The following is a 14,295-nucleotide window of genomic DNA, read 5'->3' on the forward strand; positions in this document are numbered from 1 at the left end:
TGAGGAGCATCCACTGATGTAAACAACTTACAGTACGCATATCCTTTGGTAACATTACAGTAGCATTCACTTTCAATGGGGGGAGCTTTCAGAGTTAGTGCCACCTGATTTTCTTCAGACTTTTTTTTAGCTAGGAATGCTATGTATTGCTTATTGTTCTTGTGGTAGTGTAATACATTTGTCCTGTTGGTTTCAGATGTCTTAAAAAAGACCCATAAGGAAGTGGATGTACCCTTTGGGGACATTTGCCACCACAGGGATTTGGCCAGTCAATGTGGGCAACAGGCCAGCCCCGGGGCAGAAGAGGTAGTATGACATCAAATCAAATCAAATTTTATTGGTCACATACACATATTTAGCAGATGTTTTTGCAGGTGTAGTAAAATGTTTGTGTTCTGAGCTCCAACAGTGCAGTAGTATCTGAAAATTCACAACAATACACACATCTAAAAGTAAAGGAATAGAATTAAGAAATACATAATTAGGACGACAAATGTCGGAGTGGCATTGACTACAATACAGTAGAAAACAATACAGTATATACATATGAGATGACTAAAGGAGTGTGTAAACATCATTAAAGTGACTAGTGTTCCATTATTAAAGTCACTGGTAATTCCATATCTATGTACATAGGGCAGCAGCCTCTAAGGTGCAGAGTTGAGTAACCGGGTGGTTGCCAGCTTTTGATGGCTACTTAACAGTCTGATGGCCTTGAGATAGAAGCTGTTTTTCAGTCTCTCGGTCCCAGCTTTGATGCACCTGTACTGACCTTGCCTTCTGGATGATAGCGGGGTGATGGTTGATGTCCTTGATGATCTTTTTGGCCTTCCTGTGACATCGGGGAATGTAGGTGTCCTGGCTGGTCAATGAACAGCATTCTGATGTAGGTATTCCTCTTGTCCAGATGGGATAGGGCAGTGTGCAGTGCGATGGTGATTGCATTGTCTGTGGATCTATTGGGGCGGTAAGCAAATTGGAGTGGGTCTAGGATGTCAAGTAAGGTAGAGGTGATATGATCCTTAACTAGCCTCTCAAAGCACTTCATGATGACAGAATGGGCCAGCATCCCTGTGAAATGCTTTTGACACCTAGAGTCCATGCCCCAATGAATTTAGACTGTTCTCAGGGCAAAAGGGGGTGCTACTCAATTTTAGGAAGGTGTTCCTATAATGTTTTGTACACTCTGTGAATGTGGCTCTCAGAAGAAATGGTCATTCTTCCCACTGGGCACACGCTGGTTGAATCAACGTTGTTTCCATGTGGAACCAACGTGGGATATACGTTGATTCAACCAGTGTGTGCCCAGTGGGGAAAATGACCATTTCTTCTGAGAGCCACATTCACAGAGTGTACAAAACATTAGAAACACCTTCCTAATATTGAGTTGCACCGCCTTGAAGTGACGTCTGTGCCCAGTGGGATGTGATGAATTTATAATTATATCATGTAATATGCAGTCCACAAGAAACCTCAACAGATATCTGATAATTGAAGATACTAACTCATAAAACAATGTAACGGGAGTATAGTAATAATAAGCCAAACCTCATTAGAACAACACTTCTTCTATATGTTATGATTATATTACCATAAACCTTCCATCAACTCAGGTGATCTTAAACAGGTGGTTAGAAATATTATTTATTGGCCAGAGGCGGGATTCAACCTTTTTAACATACTATTGTTCCCCAGTTTTGGTGCTTGCTATGCCAGGATAGTGGGTTTGAGTCCCAGGATCACTCATAACTAAAATGAATGCAAGCACATATTTTAAGTAAGTTGCTTTGGACAAAAGTGTCTGCATATATTATTTGTATTAAATGTTTTATTATATTACTGTGTGTAGGAAGAGATACCTGCTGGTGTCACTCTCCCATTCATAAAAAAAGGTGATTTACTTTGTACAGAAACACACCATGTCGAAAGTAGAGACTAACAAACTTAAGTTTGAAATGGGGAAGGGATATTATAAATAAAGTAGGAATTGCCGTCAACTGTCCGATCCTTTCACGTAAGATGAAGGAAATGAGACGAGGAGACAAAGACTACGAAATAAATCCTCTTCAAATGGATTGAGATGCAGACATACTGCTGTGTAACCCCACTACGTCGAGAATGTGGCTGTAATCCTTCGGGATGGTGATCATGGTGTTCCATTTAACCGGTCCGTCAAATGCCTCCACGCCAGAATGTGTCACCACCCAGCACTTTCTGCTGATACTGTTCCGTCAAACTACTTTTCCCCATATTAATGTGTATACAGTTTCTTTGTTCATAAACTGCTGACCCTGCACAACACACACTTCGTGATCTATTTGACTTTCAATATGAGGTACTGCATGTTTAATTGAATAGGCTAAACTGCGCTGGGTTGGCGTATCTCGCTGGGTTCATTTCTTGGGATGTTGTTATTGTTGTTTTGTGCGTATTTGCCTGGCGTCAGTAATGAAGTTGTGCTGCTGGGCTATGCTGCTATGAAGTTGCTAAATCATGGTGATGTAGAAATCGCGTATCTACTGTGATATGAATGGCTCACGTCAATGCGAAGCGCGCAGCGTTTAGGCGCACACAGCACAGGAGCCAGCTTCAAACCAGGTATTGTTCATCTGAATGTGTCAAAATCGTTGTTTTTGCCCCCAGTGTATCCAAAAATATCACTCGTTTTATTCCATAGGTGCGATGTCATTTAAGTGAAGTGGCAAGTTTTGTTTTTGTGCCGACATAAGGCCTACGCGGTTGCGTCATCAAAGGACAACTGCGCCGGCAGTTTGACAGCCTGATTTCCATACTGACAGTCAGTGAGCCGAATGTGTCATAGCCACATTGTTTTCTGTGTCCTTAACCGCGGAAAGAAGACTAGATGGAAACTACTATTTTGGAATAAATCCCTGTAGCCTAAAATATAATATAGCAGGGGAGGTGAGTATCTACTGATTTGAGCAGATGGGCTAGGCTATAGCAGTGTGTGTAATATTTTACCTTTGACATGTCCAATTTTTGTTGAATGCACTGCAGTCTAAAAGTCTGAAAACTGATTAAGAAGCAGATGAGCGCCACATATGACTAACTCCCGCTCATATATCTCAATCTAAACTTAAACTTGCGTTGAATTGCATTGCAATAATGGTTGAATTGAAGAAGTTTAAGTTGCCTATCAATCGTTGTTTTTGCCACCAGTGGACAGCCAGTGAAAATAAGCTCTAGCAACAGCTGCATAGTGTGTATGCAGGGCCTGATTAATGCAGGGCCTGATTAATGCAGGCGCTTACAGGGTCTGAAGCCTCGTTGTTCAAGCCCGTAGGGGGCCCTTGAAGCCGATAAAAATTGAGATAAAGTTATTCGTTTGAGAGCTAAGTCTATGTAAGCATTCTGATGAGTATAAATAACTACAATCTCAAGGGAATACGTTTATCACTAACAGGAATATAGCTGATTGATGGAGTGAGTCATGATTATGAATGAACATAAACAAGGTAAAGGTATTGATTTTGCATGTTGTCATCAGCATTATTAATACACTCTTGAGTGGTTTCAGATTATGTGCACCTTATCAGTTGTTATAGTGAATAGAGTTTAACCCTTCCCCTGCATAGGAAGTTGTCACAACTGGGTTCAGTAACTTTGTTCATCTTTCAGGCCTATGGTTTGATATATTGTGTAATCGTTTGACTTGTATGTTGACTTTTATGTTCTTTGTAGTCATATGTCTGCCAGATACCTTTATGATAGTGACACACACACAATCCTATTCTATAAGTGTTGTAGTGAGTCCCCTGTCTGTCAGAATCACCATCTTATTAGTCATAATGTTGAAGTGTGTGTGTGTGTGTGTGTGTGTGTGTGTGTGTGTGTGTGTGTGTACACTGTACTGTATTTGCACACATCCTGTTATGAAATAATTCAACATTTTTCTAAAATCCAATTGAACTGAAGTGAAACAGTTGTTTTGATGCCACTGGCAAAACAAATGTCAGAGCTGCTTCATTGGTAGTTAATGTTTTAATTTGCAGACCATGTTTGGTTGCTCAGCATGTAGCCTGAAATGATTTAGTTGACATGGATAACGGTGTCAAGCAGCATTGCTTGAAGACTGTAGTGTCATGCTATGACATAGCAAATACCATTGTAAATGCCTCTAGTCAGGTTGTTAAATGATGATGTGGATGAGCTTGCTGTCTCTGCCTGGCCGGTTCCCCTCTTTCGACTGGGATTCTCTGCCTCTAACCCTATTACAGGGGCTGAGTCACTGGCTTACTCGGGCTCTTTCATACCATCCCTAGGAGGGGTGCGTCACTTGAGTGGGTTGAGTCAATGATGTGATCTTCCTGTCTGGGTTGGTGCCACCCCCTTGGGTTATGCCGTGGCAGAGATCTTTGTGGGCTACACTCGGCCTTGTCTCAGGATGGTAAGTTGGTGGTTGAAGATATCCCTCTAGTGGTGTGGGGGCTGTGCTTTGGCAAAGTGGGTGGGGTTATATCCTTCCTGTTTGGCCCTGTCCGGGGGTGTCCTCAGATGGGGCCACAGTGTCTCCTGACCCCTCCTGTCTCAGCCTCCATTATTTATGCTGCAGTAGTTTATGTGTCGGGGAGCTAGGGTCAGTTTGTTATAACTGGAGTACTTCTCCTGTCCTGTGTGAATTTAAATATGCCCTCTCTAATTCTCTCTTCTCTCTAATTCTCTCTCTTGGAGGACCTGAGCCCTAAGACCATGCCTCAGAACTACCTGACATGATGACTCCTTGCTGTCCCCAGTCCACCTGGCCGTGCTGCTGCGCCAGTTTCAACTGTTCTGCCTGTGATTATTATTATTTGACCGTGCTGGTCATTTATGAACATTTGAACATTTTGGCCATGTTCTGTTATAATCTCCAACCGGCACAGCCAGAAGAGGACTGGCCACCCCACATAGCCTGGTTCCTCTCTAGGTTTCTTCCTAGGTTTTGGCCTTTCTAGGGAGTTTTTCCTAGCCACCGTGCTTCTACACCTGCATTGCTTGCTGTTTGGGGTTTTAGGCTGGGTTTCTGTACAGCACTTTGAGATATCAGCTGATGTACGAAGGGCTATATAAATAAATTTGATTTGATGAGCTGAGGAGAGGAAGCCATTTCAAAGTATTGAGATGCAACCCTCAGTGATAGAACAGCACGGTGTGTTCTCGTCGGTTCTGTTACATGTGGACACACCCACTGTTGATTCTGTTAATGGTTAACTTTTGGCTACTGTCACAGTGACTGAATAGTGTGTGCTGCAAAACCGCATCTTAGTTTCAACTAGTATTTGTTTACATTGTAGAGCATGTACAGTACTTGTCAAAAGTTGACACACCTACCCCTTCCAGGGTTTTTCTTTATTTTTACTATTTTCCAGGTTGAAGAATAATCGTAAAGACGTCAAAACGATGAAATATTACACAGTATGGAATCATGTAGTAACCAAAAAAGTGTTAAACAAATAAAAAATATATTTGAGATTCTTCAAAATAGCCACCGTTTGCCTTCATGACAGCTCTGCACACTCTTGGCATTTTCTCAACCAGCTTCATGAGGTAGTTACTTGGAATGAATTTCAATTAACAATTGTGCCTTGCTAAAAGTACATTTGTGGAATTTCTTTCCTTCTTAATGCATTTGAGCCAATCAGTTGTGTTGTGACAAGGTATGGGTGGTATATAGAATATAGCCCTATGTGGTAAAAGATCAAGTCCATATTATGGCAAGAACAGCTCAAATAAGCAAAGAGAAAGGACAGTCCATTACTTTAAGACCTAACGGTCAGTCAATCTGGGAAATTTCAGGAACTTTTAAATTTTCTTCAAGCACAGTCGCCACAACCACCATGCGCTATGATGAAACTGGCTCTCATGAGAACCGCCACAGGAAAGGAAGACCCAGAATAACCTCTGCTGCAGAGGATAAGTTCATTAGAGTTAACTGCGCCTTCGATTGCAGCCCAAATAAATGCTTCACAGATTTCAAGTAACAGACACAGATCATCAACTATTCAGAAGAGACTGCGTGAATCAGGCCTTCATGGTTGAATTGCTGCAAAGAAGCCATTATTAAAGGACACCGGAAAGAAGAAAATACTTACTTGCGCCAAGAAACAAAAGCAATGGATAGTGGAAATCTGTCCTTTGGTCTGATGAGTCCAATTTTGAGATTTTTGGTTCCAACCTCCTTGTCTTTGTGAGATGCGGAGTAGGTGAACGGATGATCTCCACATGTGTGGTTCCCACCGTGAAGCATGGAGGAGGAGGTGTGATGGGGTGGGAGTGCTTTGCTGGTGACACTGTCTGTGGTTTATTTTGAATTCAAGGCATACTTAATCAGCATGGCGACCACAGCATTCTGCAGCGAATCAGCCATCCCATCTGGTTTGCACTTAGTCCCACTATCATTAGTTTTTCAACGGGACAATGACCCAACACACCTCCAGGCTGTGTAAGGGATATTTGACCAAGAAGGACAGTGATGTAGTGCTGCATCAGATGACCTGGCCTCCACAATCACCCAACCTCAACCCAATTGAGATGGTTTAGGATGAGTTGGATCGCAGAGTGAAGGAAAAGCAGCCAACATGTGTTCACCATATGTGAGAACTCCTTTAAGACTGTTGGAAAAGCATTCCTCATGAAGCTGGTTGAGACAATGCCAATAGTGTGCAAAGCTGTCATCAAAGGGTGGCTACTTTTGAAGAATATAAAATCAAATTTCATTTAACACTTTTGTTACTACATGATTCCGTACGTGTTATTTCATAGTTTCATGTCTTCACTGTTATTCTACAATGTATAAAATAGTCAAAATAAAAAACCCTTGAATGAGTAGGTGTGTCCAAACTTCGGACTGGTACTGTAAGTCAGCAGTGTAACTTTGTTTCAGTAGTTCTGCAGATTTTTCACACTGTCTGCTGTGGACTGTACGCCTACTTGCTGTGTCGACAGGGTTAGTTTTGGTGTGTAAAACCCCTTAAGCCAGATCAGGAGTTCAGTACCAGGGAACACAGCTCAGGACAATGGACCTTTTTATAGGTGGGTGGGGTATGAAGGTCTTCTTCTCTCCCTCACTCCTGCTCTTTTTCTATCCCTTATCTCTCTCTCTTTGCTTTCTCTCTCACTCCCCCTCTCTCTCCTGGCTGGTGGGTTTAGGTCTTATGACTTGTGATCAGGCTAGCTGTAGGGTGACACACACACACACACACACACTACACTAGGCCTATATCATTTCTGGTATAATTGTTTGTCCTTGTCTGTTTATAAACCTTATGGAAGTGAAACTATGATCGAGGTCTCATAGTTTACCCAATAGCAAATTTATCATATTTATACTGAACGAAAATATAATCTCAACATGGAAAGTGTTGGTCCCATCTTTCATGAGCTGAAATAAAAGATCCCAGAAATGTTCCATCTGCATAAAAAGCTTATTTCTCTCAAATTTTGTGCACAAATTGGTTTACATCCCTGTTAGTGAGCATTTCTCCTTTGCCAAGATAATCCATCCACCTGACAGGTGAGGCATATCAAGATGCTGATTAAACGGCATAATTATTACACAGGTGCACCTTGTGCTCGGGACCATAAAAGGTCACTCTAAAATGTACAGTTTTGTCACAACACAATGCCACAGATGTCTCAAGTTTTGAGGGAGCATTCAATTGGCATGCTGACTGCAGGAATGTGCACTAGAGCTCTCGTTTCAGAGAATTTGTCAGTACGTCCAACCGGCCTCACAACCTCAGACCAGGTATAGCCAGGCCAGGACCTCCACATCCGGCTTCTTCACTTGCAGGATCGTCTGAGACCAGCGACCGCACAGCTGATGAAACTGTGGGCTTGCACAATCGAAGGACTTCTGCACAAACTGTCAGAAACCGTCTCTGTGAAGCTCATCTGCGTGCTCGTCTTCCTCACAAGGGTCTTGACCTTACTGCAGTTTGGTGTCGAAACCGACTTCAGTGGGAAAATGCTCACCTTCGGTGGCCACTGGCACGCTGGAGAAGTGTGCTCTTCAATAATGAATCCCGGTTTCAATTTTACCGGGCAGATGGTGTTGTGTGTGTGTGTGTGTGTGTGTGTGTGAGCGGTTTGCTGTTGTCAACGTTGTGAAGAGAGGCTCATTGTCATGCCATTCATCTGCCACCATCACCTCATGTTTCAGCATGATAATGCACAGCCCCATTTCGCAAGGATCTGTACACAATTCCTGGAAGCTGGAAATGTCCCATTTCTTCCGTGGCCTGCATACTCACCAGACATGTCACCCATTGAGGATGTTTGGGATCCTCTGTATTGACATGTATGACTGCTTGTTCCAGTTCCCGCCAATATCCAGCAACTTCGCACAGCCATTGAAGAGGGGTGGGACAACAGGCCAAAATCAACAGGCTGATGAACTCTATGTGAAGGAGATGTGTCACGCTGCATGAGGCAAATGGTGGTCACACCAGATACTGACTGTTTTTTTGATCCACGACCCCAAGCTATTTTTTTAAGGAATCTGTGACCAACAGATGCATATCTGTATACCCAGTCATGTGAAATCCATAGATTAGAGCATTATTCATTTATTTCAATTGACTGATTTTCTTAAATGTAACTCAGTAAAATCTTAGAAATTGTTGCATGCTGCATTTAAAAAAAATATATATATATTTTTACCCCTTTTTCTCCCCAATTTCGTGGTATCCAATTGTTTAGTAGCTACTATCTTGTCTCGTGTACATTAAGTTGGTAATCATTTTACGAGCAGAACAGCTTAATATCCAAAAGTTTAAAACCATTGTTTTTGAGAGAGGGGTGTCACCAATGCTGTGTTCTATTCATTAGGTATGCCAAAGCTAATTTTAAAGGATATGTTACAAGCTCAAAACCATTTAACCAAAATTACTACAATTATGACAATAACTGTGGTCATTTGCACAACAATGAAACTTTACACATAATTCCATAATCATCACAGTCCTAGGTCTGTTGACAGTGGTGTGTATGTGTGTGTGGGGGGGGGTTTAACATATTTGATATATACACACACACTCCATTGGATACACACATGCTGCCTCTCCTAACGACTATATTGTCTTAATTTGCTCCCAGACAAACAGAAGCCACCAGGCCATCCCTGTGGTCATCTATCTTGGACATAATGGATTTGGAGGACAACAAGTGAAGAATGACCAACCAATGATTCATCCCAGAACCCCAGAACTGGAAGCCCAACACCAAAGGACCAAGCTTCAATCTCATGGACTAAATCAGGAATATCTGCTCTAAAGATGGAATCACTGGACTAAACTAGAACTCCATGGACTAAATAGAAATAGTTCTTAAACAGGGAATATCAGGACCAAAAGCTGAAATATCATGGACTCATTTAGGCATTACTGGACTAAAATTGGAATCTTTGGACTGAATATGGAATTGCTGGACTGCATTAGAAGTCTTTGGATGAAATCAGTAATCTGAGCAACATGACCGGTTTCTTCTGTGATATCTGACTAACTAGTGTTGATGATGTGTGTGTTGTAGCTATGCTAGAGAGATGAAAATATTATCAACACATTGACTCTGGAGGAAGTACTGCCACCAGTGATGGATGCGGAAGTTCTAATCATCAAATCGGACAAATGGAGGGGAACATGGCTGTTCTTGGTTAATCAGTCCTTTGATTAGTCCATTCATTGGTTATTCAGGACTTTGATTTGTAATAACAGATACTGTGTTGGAAAACCCACACTCCTGAACGTTTAGTAATATCGCTAAGTATCACTCGTTGAGTGACTATGCAGTCACAATCATTCAAAGAGGATTAATCAGGTGCAGAATTTGACTTGGGGGGGATTCAGGTAAAATCAATGCTTAGTCCATTGATTGGTTAATCAGTCCCTAAGACAGACAAACGTCTTCTTCACAACAATTGAACCTGCTCTCCTTGAATTTCTTGATGATCCGATAAATGGTTGATTTAGGTGCAATCTTACTTGCAGCAATATCCTCGCCTGTGAAGCCCTTTTTGTGCAAAGCAATTATGACGGCACGCGTTTCCTTGCAGGTAACCATGGTTGACAGAGGAAGAACAATGATTCCAAGCACAACCCTCATTTTGAAGCTTCCAGTCTGTTATTCAAATTCAATCAGCATGACAGAGCGATCTCCAGCCTTGTCCTCGTCAACACTCACACCTGTGTTAACGAGAGAATCACTGACATGATGTCAGCTGGACCTTTTGTGGCAGGGCTGAAATGCAGTGGAAATGTGTTTTTTTGCAATTCAGTTAATTTGCATGGCAAAGAGGGACTTTGCAATTCATCTGATCACTCTTCATAACATTCTGGAGTATATGCAAATTGCCATCATACAAATTGAGGCAGCAGACTTTGAAAATTATTATTTGTGTCAATCTCAAAACTTATGGCCACGACTGTACATACACCCTTCATCAGTTCCAGAGTGAAAGCATTAGAAATGTGCTTATGCTTATCGTCAGGCTTGAAGTCGTAATTATTCAGGATTCTCTGACCTTTCTTGCACATGTACAGTGCCTTCAGAAAATATTCACACCCCTTGACTTTTTCCACATTTTTTCCCCCCACATTTTGTTGTTACAAAGTGGGTTTAAATTGGATTTAATTGTCATTTTTAGTAAACAATCTATTACAAAATACTCTGTCAAAGTGGAAGAATAATTCTAACATTTTTAAAAAAATATATAAACTCAGCAAAAAAAGAAATGTCCCTTTTTCAGGACCGTATCTTTCAAAGATAATTTGTAAAAATCCAAATAACTTCACAGATCTCCATTGTAAAGGGTTTAAACACTGTTTCCCATGCTTGTTCAAGGAACCATAAACAATGAATGAACATGCACCTGTGGAATGGTCGTTAAGACACTAACAGCTTACAGACGGTAGGCAATAAAGGTCACAGTTATGAAAACTTAGGACACTAAAGAGGCCTTTCTACTGACTCCAAAAGAAGGATGCCCAGGGTCCCTGCTCATCTGTGTGAACGTGCCTTAGACATGCTGCAAGGAGGAATGAGGTCTGCAGATGTGGACAGGGAAATAAATTGCAATGTCTGTACTGGGAGACACCTAAGACAGCACTACAGGGAGACGGGACGGACAGTTGATCGTCCTCGCAGTGGCAGACCACATGTAACAACACCTGCACAGGATCGGTAGATCGGTAGATCTGAACATCACACCTGCGGGACAGGTACAGGATGGCAACAACATCTGCCAGAGTTAAACCAGGAACGCACAATCCCTCCATCAGTGCTCAGACTGTCCGCAATAGACTGTGAAACTGACAATTAACCTGTAAGTCTATGTCATTGTTTTTGGTTTGAATTGTTTGTGTTCGCTATGTGGGGGAAATGATAAGACAAGCGGAACTATGTAGCTAGTAACTGTTGTAACGGGGATCATTATTGTAGTGTAACGAATGTGAAACTGCAAGCTAGTTAGCGGTGGTGCGCGCTAAATACATGAGTCCATGTCCCAGACAGACAGAACACCCTCCACTCTCCTTCTGAGTCCATGCCCCAGACAGACAGAACAACAACACCAGCAGAACAACAGTACTCCTCATTCTGATACCTGTTCAGATATGATACACTTTATGAGGCTCAGACCACTGACTTATATACACACACACACATCTCAGTTAAGCTGTACGTGTACAAGAGACACGTCATGAAAAGTCAAGGTTGGTACGTTTTATCAATGTTGTATCAGACCATGAGGGGTCCAACTGTTTGGTGACCGGTCCCCTGACGTCACCTGTTCCTTATAGATACAAACCGTGCGCTTAGTCGGACATAGAATTGCTTTGACGGACTGTGTGTGTGAGCATGTGACGCGTGTTGACTGTGTGTCTATTTGTCCCTACCCCAGGTAACCAAAGAGACAGAGTTCTTCAGTCTGTCTCACTGTCAGCTGTTGAAGCTCATCAGCCAGGACAGCCTCAAGGTGCTCTGTGAGTCAGAGGTATGGATTTGATTTATATTCTATACACATGGTTTATCCTGAGGTGTATATTTATATACTTCACTTATATGCATATTTCTATGTGAAAATCAAGATAACCGCCTGCCAAAGTGTGACCATGAGCTCCTTGATGTCAGGTGTACAAGGCTTGTACAGACTGGGTGCGATGGGACGTGGAGAGCAGAGGTCCGTATCTCCACGCCCTCAATGCTCTCCACGTCTACACTCTGCCTCCCAAGTTCATCAAGATACAGCTCCAGTCCTGCCCCATCCTCAGCAAGACAAGTCTCTATGTCGTCTATTCATCTATGACCGGCTGCTGGGATTGATTGATAGATTGATTAATACCAAATTCGATCATTCAACTATTTTCATGTTCCTTCATTCCAGGCCAACTCCTGTAGAGACTTCCTGTCGAAGATATTCCAGGAAATGGCGTTGAGGAAGCTCCTCCCCCTGCACCTCACCGTGGAACACAGCTTATCTACGTAGCCGGAGGGTAGTCTACAAACAGATGATGGGATGGGGTGTAGTAGGATACGATACAATGAGATAATTGGATGATATGATATCATACGAGAATGACAATATAATCCTGATATGGATTCCATCCCAGGTATCGGCAGCACTCTCTGTCTTCTATGGAGGCCTATGACCCTGGTAGGAACGTCTGGCTGAAGCTAGCTGACATGGGCTCTCCCTGCAGTGGCCTGGGCTCCTGTGTGCTGTTTGGCCTGCTCCACACGGTACACGAACGTACGCACACACCTTGCTTTTTACAGCCTTGTAGGTCTATCTAACCCCTCTCCATCCTTCCCTCCATCTCTCTCACTCTCTCTCTCTCTCCCTCTTTCCCTCATCCTCAGGTGGGAGGCAGGAACCTGTCCCTACAGAACAATAGTGAGTCCAGTTCCCTGTGCTGCTACAACCCATGACCAATCAGTAGAGTCAGCACGCCTCCTTCAACACCCCCAGGAACAGGGTGGGGGTGGCCGTGGTGGACGGGAGCATTTACGCCGTGGGGGGGTCCCAGGGGTCCACACATCATAACACTGAGGAGAGGTGGAAGAGAGAGAAATAGTGAGGAGAAGGGGGGTAGAGGAGAAAAGACAGAAAGAGAGAGAGATGGTAGTATAAATTCCCCAGATAATGTAGAAATTCCTGACTAATTAGTGTGACCGCCTTTGGGCCGGCTGTGTTGTTACCTACTTCACCGGAATGTCAATCTGGTTGGGAATGCTTCACAACTCGCTGCTGAGTGGCTAACCGGTAGGGAATCATCTTCACCGGAATGTCAATCTGGTTGGGAATGCTTCACAACTCGCTGCTGAGTGGCTAACCGGTAGGGAATCATCTTCACCGGAATGTCGTTACAGGACCCATGGCTCTGGTAGAATACCTCAGAGATGTGTCCTTCCTGACTTTTTGTCTATCTTCCATCCTTCCACCCTTGCCTCTCCTCTCCCACACAGCATGTTACTAGGCACTGCACAAAGCTGGTAGCTTTAGCTAATCCACTGTAAGTTACCTGGCTCCTATGCAATGAGTTAGTTATACTATCAAACTCACACTCTGATAGCTCCTACAGTCCCATGCACTCAGGTCATGATGATGAGCATTAAAGTTGCACTCTGCAGAAATCGCTCCACCATTTCCTGAATGCAGAAATTCCAATAATTTGCCTATCAATTTATGTGACAAAACAAGCAAGACAAGTAACTATAGTGTAGAGAATCATTGTACCATCTAAACCACTGTGAAATATATTTTCCATAACCAAAAATATTGTATTTTCAACTGTTGAAACTGGTGTACAAAACCCAAAGTAAAAAATGCAAAAGCTAAACTTAAGAATAGGAAGCCTAGAAATACCGCAAGATCTACTGCTTCTTAGATTTGCTTTCTTTAACCAACATTTCTATGTGAATTTGGTCGGGAACACCTAAAAAGTTACACATTGCAGCTTTAAGGCAACAATCACCATAAATTCTCTCTCTCCGCCAGGTATGACCCAGAGGCGAACTGCTGGGTGTTTGTGAACCCCGTGTCAGTAGCCTGTTTGGGGGTGGGGGTAGTAGGTTGTGGCGGTTCTCTGTATGTGGTGGTGGTGGGTGGGTGGGTGGGTTGCTGGTCAGAACCGCTGGAACACAGCAGAGAGGTTCCACACCGACTCCAACACCTTGCACCAACTGGCCCCCATGACCACTGTACGCAGCAGACTGTGTGTGTGTGTGTACACCTGTCAGTGTGTGGATAACGTTTCTCCCTCTGTGTAGGTGTGGTGTGTGTGGACACCTGTATGCAGT

At 43.0% G+C, this 14,295-nt stretch overlaps 1 pseudogene; it reads left to right on the forward strand.

Annotated features, from left to right (window-relative positions):
• The first annotated feature begins 2,543 nt into the window (after positions 1 to 2,543).
• On the forward strand, positions 2,544 to 14,081 carry LOC135541698 (kelch-like ECH-associated protein 1A; annotated as a pseudogene).
• Positions 14,082 to 14,295: the final 214 nt, after the last annotated feature.

This window comes from Oncorhynchus masou, chromosome 6 (assembly GCF_036934945.1).
Source record: "Oncorhynchus masou masou isolate Uvic2021 chromosome 6, UVic_Omas_1.1, whole genome shotgun sequence".
NCBI lineage: Eukaryota > Metazoa > Chordata > Actinopteri > Salmoniformes > Salmonidae > Oncorhynchus > Oncorhynchus masou.